At 35.9% G+C, this 8,572-nt stretch overlaps 1 pseudogene; it reads right to left on the reverse strand.

Moving 5' to 3' along the window:
- Positions 1-5,976: 5,976 nt before the first annotated feature.
- Positions 5,977-8,249, reverse strand: Ewsr1-ps1 (EWS RNA-binding protein 1; annotated as a pseudogene).
- Between the last annotated feature and the right edge of the window lie 323 nt (positions 8,250-8,572).

The raw sequence follows: 8,572 nt of genomic DNA on the forward strand, positions 1-8,572 counted from the left end.
TGTTATGTTCATGTAATTATTCCCATCTTTTTATCTCAATTATCTAACACTGAATATGAAATCTGTTATATTTCATGCCTATTGATCAACAACTCAGTATGATAAACATATAGAGAATATAAATATATGCAATAAGTCCTGTTGTAAATAAATTACCAATTAAATTCAACATTAAATGATAATCAAAATGAGGTTTATTGTCTGTATCAAAATGTATCCAATGGTATTTGGAGACTTTATTATATAATACCATAGATCATCTGTCTTCATTATGTTTATCCATGACGGACAAAAGTGTCTTAGTGTTACAAAAACAGTTACAGATTCATGTATATTAAGCCTTAATTTTTTTCAGAAAACCTTCCTTTTTTAAAGAAGATTTGACTACTGGAAATATACAAGTCTTTAAAATTTAGCATTTCATTCTGGCTGCCTTATAATAACAAAACAACACACTATTAGAAACAAAAAGACAAATATATGGGTTTTTACACACAGACACACACACACACGTTCATTTTCCAACTGAATTGATATTTTATTGACTCAAATAGATATCTTGTTATTATTAATTCAAATACAATCATTAATAAAATGATAGCACCAGATTTGTGTCCACTATTATATTGTGTAGAAAATCCTAAATAATCTATGGCAGTTGCTATACATGAGCATGAGAATGTTAATAACAGAGAATAGAAGGGGCTATTGAAGAACAAATAGAATTGATTGTGTGAAAAATGAAGAAGAAGGAAACCATAGAAGAACATGTCTGCAATATCCAACATGTTCAAGAGATTAAACAACATCAGTCCATTTGACATACATTTAATTTAAAAGTAAAACAGAATAAAATAAAATATCTTAAAGGTAAATATAATATTCACAGTATTGTATAAATCACTCAATAACAGACAAATATTCTCAACTAATTTTTCTCTTGCCTATTGCATACATGTCTTCTTGTCATTTTAATAAACTACTAATCTTAAACATGTATAGTATTTTGATTGAAGTGAGATCTGAATAGTTTTTAAATAGGGATATAAAATTTATTCAAAATATTTGGTTCACGTATCCTTTTCACACTAAATCGTTTGGAAATTTAAAATGGACCATGTATATATACATTTCATATTAACATTATCTTTGTTTGATTTATCTCTGTCTTTTCTAAAGTTGTTGTTATTTCAGACTCTAAAAAACAAGCAAAGAAAAGACAAGATGACTTGATTGAGTAACCAGTACCCTTTCTGTTCTATAAATTATTGACTTTTTTAGTTTCTCTACACCATGGATATGTAATGGATAATGAAATATAATAGAAAAGAGGGAACATGCTGATATTTTAGCATTGCCATGCAAAAAATATGAATGTATTGGTAGAACATTTATTTTTAGGTCTATAAGCATCAGATGCAACTGAAATTTACTACTATTCTGGTTAAAATCTTTTGAGATTTAGGAATCTGTAGTTTGACACTTACATTAAATTTGAAATATTTTAATCCTCAAACACTTTGTAAATATTGATTTTACTCTTCTGCAATGGAAAAACAATCTATTATTTGTTTTTCTCTTTTCATTTTTTAAAACTCTGAAAAATATAAATTATTTTATATTCTGGAATCAGAATATAATTACACTGTTATCCCTTCCCTTCAATCACTTCAAATCCTTCTGTATAGTCCTCTTTGCTCTCTTTCATTTCATAGTCATTTTATTTTATTAATTGTAGAGCTGTATAGTTTTTATTCATTCCTGACTTTGGTTTATTTCTTATAGTTCATTTCTACCCTAAAATTATGAATGTGACCATTATACTGCATTCAGTTTCATGAAATCATTCAGTCTATTTGTTTTTTTTTTATTTTTTTAATCTTTATTAACTTGAGTATTTCTTATTTACATTTCAATTGTTATTCCCCTTCCCTGTTTCCGGGCCAACATCCCTCTAACCCATCCCCATCCCCTTCTCTATGGGTGTTCCTGTCCTCATCCTCCCCCCATTACTGCCCTCCAGCCAAAATCACGTTCACTGGGGGTGCAGTTTTGGCAGGACCAAGGGCCTCCCCTTCCACTGGTGCTCTTACTAGGCTATTCATTGCTACCTATGCAGGTGGAGTCCAGGGTCAGTCCATGTATAGTCTTTGGGTAGTGGCTTAGTCCCTGGAAGCTCTGGTTGCTTGGCATTGTTGTACATATGGGGTCTCGAGCCCCTTCAAGCTCTTTCAGTCCTTTCTAAGATTCCTTTAATGAGGGTCCCGTTCTCAGTTTAGTGGTTAAATGATGGCATTCGCCTATGTATTTGCTGTATTCTGGCTGTGTCTCTCAGGAGAGATCTACATCCGGTTCCTGTCTATTTATTTGTTTTTATTTAAAGACTCTAGTGATTCCAGCATCTAGTTACTTCAAAACATATTGTATGGAACAATCTCTTCTCAACAACAACAAAAAACTATCTTTTTATGCTATACTTACTAAAATATTTTATATAGAAATTAATGTCAGAATTTTTCTTTTCTTTTTTTAATTCGATTTTTTTAGTTATATTTCAAATATTATCCCCTTTCCTGATTTCACCTCTGGAAACCCCATATTCCATCCCCTTCCCACTGCTTCTATGAGATGCTCCCTCACCCACCTACCCACTCCCTACCACCTCTTGCCCTGGTATTCTTCTACACTGGAACATCGAGCCTTCATAGGACAAAGGGCCTCTCCTCCCACTGATAACAGATAAGGCCATCCTCTGCTATATATGCTGCTGGAGCCATGGGTTTGTCCATGTGTACTCTTTGGATGGTGATTTAGTCCCTTGGAGCTCTGGTTTGTATGTATTGTTGTTCTTATGGGGTTATAAACTCCTTCAGCTATTTTTATAAGGCAGTTCTCACAATTTATGTTTTTAAATAACAATTTAATGTATTCTTCATTGCGCAGCTTTATCACAACAAGTAGAATGCACCTTTTTTAATTTTTTTTAAAAATCTTCACATATAAGTGACATTTAAAAACTATATGTACATATGTAAAATTCTTTTATCACATTTATTATAGATTTGATTATTAGTTTTGATAATTTTAAAAGTGAATGGTATGTTTTGCTATATTTTATATGTTAGTAAAATAATAATTTTAATAGAACAGTTATGCTAATGTATTAAAAGTAAATCTGATAAAGTGTACTAAATTAAAATGAGACTTGAGGATGTATACTCAGTGTATACTCTTCAAGTGCTGGAAGTATGAGCAATCATTACAAATACATATAAAATCTGCCCAGATTTTATATTTGTACATTCAAAATTAGTTGTCTATATAAATTTAAAATATAAAATAAAAGTAAATGTAAAATGACTTGATTATTGCATTTCTTTGCATGCATGTTTGTGGCAGAGAACTTCTTTGAGTTTTCTATTAGCGCAGCATTTCATAAAGTATAATGTTATTTCAATGTGTAACACAATATATTATAAATGGACCAGTTATAAGAAAGGAGAAAGGAAGTAAAAAGAGAGACAAGGAGAGAGAGGGGGGGCAGACAGAGACAGAGACAGAGACAGACAGAGGGAGACAGAGAGAGAGAGAGAAAAACGAACCATCCCCCACAACTTCGAGAAATGATGTCCACCCTACTTTGCATATAAGTATTCTACTTCTGTAGGTGTGCAAACATTAGAAAGGATGGTTTGTGTTTAAGACAAGAAACTTAATCTCCAAGTATTTAAAGTTTGAGGTTTTCTTTTAAGCTGAGTGGTTTTTAGCACCGTAGAGAATTAAGTGGCTTTGAGAATGATTTTTATATCAACATGCTCCACAGCTTTTGTAGGTTTCAGGCGGCCATTTTAAAGATATTTTGTTCAAATAATGGATTTGTTTTATTCTCCGATAAGTCATTCAGTAATCCCTTGCATTGCAGCTTATTGCTGCTGTAGCCAAAGTTAATTAATTAGAAATATTAAAGCTTGGATTAACACTTGGACCCGATTCACAAATCATTTACTTGAAAGTATCTAAGTTGCCCAGTAAATTTACTTTTAAATGTAATGCTATACTGGAAAAACAGGTTTAAAAAGAAACTTTTAAAGACTGTGTAGTCCATTCAAAATAAGGCTTCTAAGTTTCGTTCTAGACAAATTGCCTCAAGCTGTGAGTACTTGTGTCTATTCTGGAAGCTGTTATACTTCTTCTTTCCTGATATATGCCTTACTTTCAGGAATAAAACAGTTATCTGAGAGGCCAGGGTTTCCATTCCATAGTGTGATTTGTTACATTGAAAAGCTGCTGTATGAACTCCTCAGTATTTACAAAGGTTTGGAATCTAAGACAACAGGTGGAGATATGCTGACAAAATATGTGAGAGCCTTTTTTTCACCAAATACAAAGCTAGTTATTATTTGAGAAAACAGGGCAAGGTAGGGTGGATTGTGAAGCCATAATCAAAGGAAATCTAAAGGATATTACATTCTGCTCTTCCAGGAGCAAAAAAGTCAAAACACAAATTGTTTCCACAGGAGGGCTTGCATATCAACTTCTCTGGTTGTTTGCTAAACAAACTGAATGAAGTACAAACTGCAAATGATAATAATCTGAGCAAAAATCCAAAATCAATAGTCAAAACAGGTTCTGGAGCTTTCTGTAAGAAACAACAGGGAAACTATTTTAGAATTGCAGAACCACCTGTTTCTGTAAACTTAACAGTACTATCAGTATTTTTAAAAAATGGGAGCATGGGGTGAAAAACATTAATACTGTTATGATCCAGTTAAGTTTTATATATGGGTATTACTATTTGAATCACACTTAATTTTCACATGTTGAGATAATGTCATGGTCCTGAAAACATGGCTCTGGTTTTTTATAAGTTTGCTTCCTAGCATCGTCCCCATTTGGATGGCCCAAAATCTTTTTATAATTTCAACACCCTCTTCTGGTCACCACCTGTCCTTCTATTCACACACACACACACACACACACACACACACACACACACACACGCACGCGCACTCAATATTTCTTTAAAAGATAATCCTTCCTTATCTCTTGTTTTTCCACTATTTAAACACATTAAAACAACTGTTTGCTCACGTACTATAGAAAAGCATCTTGCAAACTTAAAGTTCCATTCTTCCTATTTGCTACAGACTGCCGTGCAGTTTTTCTTTAACAGTTAATCAAATCACTACAACACTCTGCATGACTTTTTAAACTAGTTGATATTGGGACAGAACTCACATATTAAGTAAATCTGATTATGTTAACCACCAACATCATACTTCACCTTCATGAAAATATAGACACCAGAAAGGGAATAGGGAGGGGGGAGGGAGGGTAGGGGAGGCAGTGGGAGCAGGGTCACAGTACTAATCTGAGCATTGTTCTAAGCCAGATTGTGCCATCAATCACAATGGTCAAACCAATTTAGACTTTTAAAATCTCCAATACGAAGTGATGCTATACTCACACATTACTCTGTAAGAAAGTTATTCAGATTTTTCTCTGCTCTAACTTACCTAGGTACCAGGGCTCCTCAGGCCATGGCTTAAGGGTTATGGGGCTCGTCAGTCTTCATCATATTCAACAATTCTGGGTACAAACACTGAAAAACAGCTGCATTTTTTTTGCAGTACATACCCCAGGTATTTCAAGATAACCTCTTCAGGACACTAGTTAAAACCTAGGGTTATTAGAAGGGGTGCGGTGTGTTCCATCCCAAATCTATTGCTCAATAGAGGCTCTCGCCTCTGAAAACTGAAAGGGAACTGAGAGTTCTAGTTTCAAAGCCATTCTTCGTTCACCCTAGTGAACTAGTGTTACTGTCAGGTAAAAAATCCAAACTGCCACTTAAATGGCATTTCCATGTTTTAGGAGATAGCTTGACCTCAATAGATTGTCCATAGAAATTTCTTATGTCTTTCAAACCATTTCATTCCATTGAAAACAAAACTAGGTCAAAGGAGAAAAGGTTTGCTCTTACCCCATTTCACTGTGTCCGCCTTCCTGCCCACCTCTGTACATGCCTCCACAATCAAATGATGACCTCCCCCCTTCCCCTGCTGCAGTTATCAGGGCCACTCAAGCTCCGGTTCTCTCCTGGTCCAGAAAATCCTCCAGATTCCTGCCATAAACACCCATGCTACTGGGGTGGTCCTGTCACAATGAACTCTGCTGCTGCCCGTAGCAACAGAGTGGCTGCTCTGTTGGCTATATTGATTTGAAGTCTGGTTGTAGGATCCAGTCTGAGAGGGGCAACTAGTAGAAGGCTGCTGCCCATAGCTGCTTTTTTGACCATAGCCACTCTGCTGTCCATAGAGGCTGGGCTGCTCATAGGTGTTCTGCTGATAGTAACTACTCCGCTGTGAAGAGAAGTAGCTGGTAGGAGGATAAGAGGGAAGTGTGGTGATTGGCTGCACTGGGTAGCTCCCAGGTACCTGGGAATAACTGTAATTACTCTGTCTATATCCTAGGACGGGTTGGTTAATCCCCCCTGTGCTAGATTGAGGCTCCTTAGCCTCAGCAGGCTTGTTACCATCCTGTGCTCTTGTAGGTGTGGCTGCTGCTGTGACTGTAGGCTGGGTTAGGCAGGTTGGATGCCACATGCACACTGAACTGCTTAAGAGGCCTGCGTTGAGGTGACTGTAGCAGTGGTGGTGTCCTAAGCACCAGTGCCATATCCTTAGACAGGCTGACTCTGGCTAGGGGGCAGTTGAACTGGTATAACCAGTGTGAGGCTGTCCATAAGAATTTGCATTTGCAGTTTGCTGGTAGGTGGCAGTGCTCTGAGCCTGGGTACAGCTGACATCAGTTGGCTGTCTGTTGGTTCCGTAGCTTTGTTGCCCATATGCCTGGGTGGTCTGTGCTTATCTTGAGTTGGCTGGGCTGTGTAAGCACTGTAACCCTGCTGAGCTGTAGTTTAGTTATAGGTACTGTAATCCATGGATGCCGTTTTCCCTCCTTCCTCCTCGTTTTCTCAATGTCGGTCTCCCTCTCGCCAACAGTAGCCTTCAATACGACTTTTTATACCTACTTTCCCCTTCATCCTCTCCCTGATTAAACCATTCAGTCCTCAGTCCCCCACTTCTCTATTTTCTCTTATCCTGTAACTTTCTCTGTGCGCTTTCTTAACGTGCTCCACAGTCGGACTCCTGCCCTCTACCCCAAGTTCCCTGTATTCCACCTGTCTCCAAGTCAAACACACAAAAGACTTGAAGCTATTATCCACATATTAGACCAAGCATGCAGTGTTTCTCTTTATTTACCTCTGAGCTGAGTCATCCAATCGAATTCATTAGTGGCTTACTATTATATTGGTAATGTGTGCCACAAGTAAAATCCGGGTTCTTTCCAGTATCAGTTAATTGGTCTACCACTGACCTACCTGTTCATATTCTAGAATCTTCTCTCAATATCTGTGAAAGTTGCAGTAAATTAATGCATTCAGACGGTGCCTACATTACATCAACTTCAATGTTTTTTTTCCTGTCAGTATGAATGTACAATACAGTATACTAAAAAAAAAAAGCTACACTTTAGTTAATATTCCTTGCTCTCTTTCACAGCCACCACACAGAGTTTTGCTTTGTGCTGTTTTGTTTGCTCTGCATCTGCATCCTGAAGGATACAAATTTCATTATCAGAATTTTTATAATAATTTCTTGAGGCGCCATGAGTAAAATACAGCTTCCGTGAAAAGTGCAGAGATATTTTAAAATCAAAGATTCCAGTGATTGTAGATGATTCCAATGAAGAGATAAATCTCAGTATACATTCTTGCATTATCCCTCAGAAAAGGCCAATTGTCTTGTTCTTAGTGTGGCAAATCTAAAAAAAAATCACTCTGATAGCACTAGTTACACTAGTTTTATACTAGTTTCTTTTTATGATTTTTAAGGGCACAATAAGAAGAAAACAAAAACAAAACAAAACTCTCTCCTGCCTGGTGTTCTCCCCACTTGAGACTGTTCATAGGAGGCACTGTTAATTCCAGATTGCCTCTTCCAATTTCTGTTTCATCAGAAGGACACAAGGTTATATTCTCTTGTAAAGTAATTTACATAATGATTCAAATGAACATTTCCAGGCTAAATTTTTGGTCACCAAGATAATCAGAAAAATGTTCTAAAGGGATTAAGTAGGTGCTTGAATAGCTATTTGCTGATGACATCAGGAAATTAAAAGTTATAATAAGAAAAGCAACTTCTTACCCTGCCAAAGCTTCCCACTTCTGTTCGAGTTTCACAATCCATACTTACTCTAGGAGAGAAATTGGTTCTTTAAAGCTGCATGATATTAAAGAGATTTAAAGTTTTAAAAGTCATTTTTTTCTAAATTGCTAAGTATAAGAAGAAATATTTCTTTTGAAACATAGTACTTAATCTCTTATCAAAAATTTCAGAATTTTTACTTCAACACATTTCTTTTCACACATCTATGAACTCTGATTTTTGGGGAATAAGTCAATGTCCTTTCCCTCATAAATTTTTCATTCATATATAGTGATAAATCATAATATAGGCAAATGCACCCAGAAATATAAAATATTTCTATCTGATGTAGCAGTGAATTTAGC

The sequence above is a fragment of the Rattus norvegicus genome, chromosome 2 (genome assembly GCF_036323735.1).
Source record: "Rattus norvegicus strain BN/NHsdMcwi chromosome 2, GRCr8, whole genome shotgun sequence".
Taxonomy (NCBI): domain Eukaryota; kingdom Metazoa; phylum Chordata; class Mammalia; order Rodentia; family Muridae; genus Rattus; species Rattus norvegicus.